Raw genomic sequence first — 836 nt, forward strand, 5'->3', positions numbered from 1 at the left:
TTCGTGTTAAGCGTTTTTCCATATAGAATAAACTGTCTACAGCTCTTTTATATCATTGTCTTTGTCCATTAAGCTACATTACGTGTTTTATTTATAATGATTTTCTATAGGAGGAAAATGTTTAAGGAGGAAAATGCAATTTAACGCATTGCGTTCTGGGCTCGTCTGCTTGCCTGTACGGAGTTGATCCTTTTGATCCTTTTAAATGCATTTCATAATGCACGTTCATATTTGCTGTTCTGTATATACTTTGAGTCAACAACAAGACATATAGGCTACTGAATTGTCTTTATCATCTGTTATTATGCCACATTAAGCGTTTTGCTGTATGGGAGGACAAGTGAAAGTTTGCGCATTGTGTTCATGGCCATCTGCTTGCCTTGTAGTACATTAAATAATAACTATATATCGAATTTGATCTTTTAATTGCACTTAATGTATCTTAATACATTAAGCCATATTAAGTGTTTATGTTTTTCTACAGGAGGAAAACGCTTAACGAGAGACTTTGTGCATTGCGTTCATATTCTGCTGTTCTGTAGCCACGGATTTGCGGGTCTTGTCTTTTTCTTGCAGGACCCTGTACATTATAGTACAAAATTTGTTTTAATCGTTTAATCACCGCCACAGATTCTTGTCTCCATTGGCAACACGCACGATTTGGGTCGATTGCAAGAGACGTCGCAGGTAGCGGAGAGTGCAAGTGACTCCGTAATTTAGTTTCTTTTTTTCTTGTCTTCACCACCTGGCTACTGTTGTAAAATGATGAGAGATTTAAAAAAAACAAAAAAAACAGAACAAAATAAAAGATAAAAAAGACTGCAAGTGACGTCACT

This window comes from Sinocyclocheilus rhinocerous, unplaced genomic scaffold (assembly GCF_001515625.1).
Source record: "Sinocyclocheilus rhinocerous isolate Xijiao unplaced genomic scaffold, SAMN03320098_v1.1 scaffold153, whole genome shotgun sequence".
In the NCBI taxonomy this organism is placed as follows: domain Eukaryota; kingdom Metazoa; phylum Chordata; class Actinopteri; order Cypriniformes; family Cyprinidae; genus Sinocyclocheilus; species Sinocyclocheilus rhinocerous.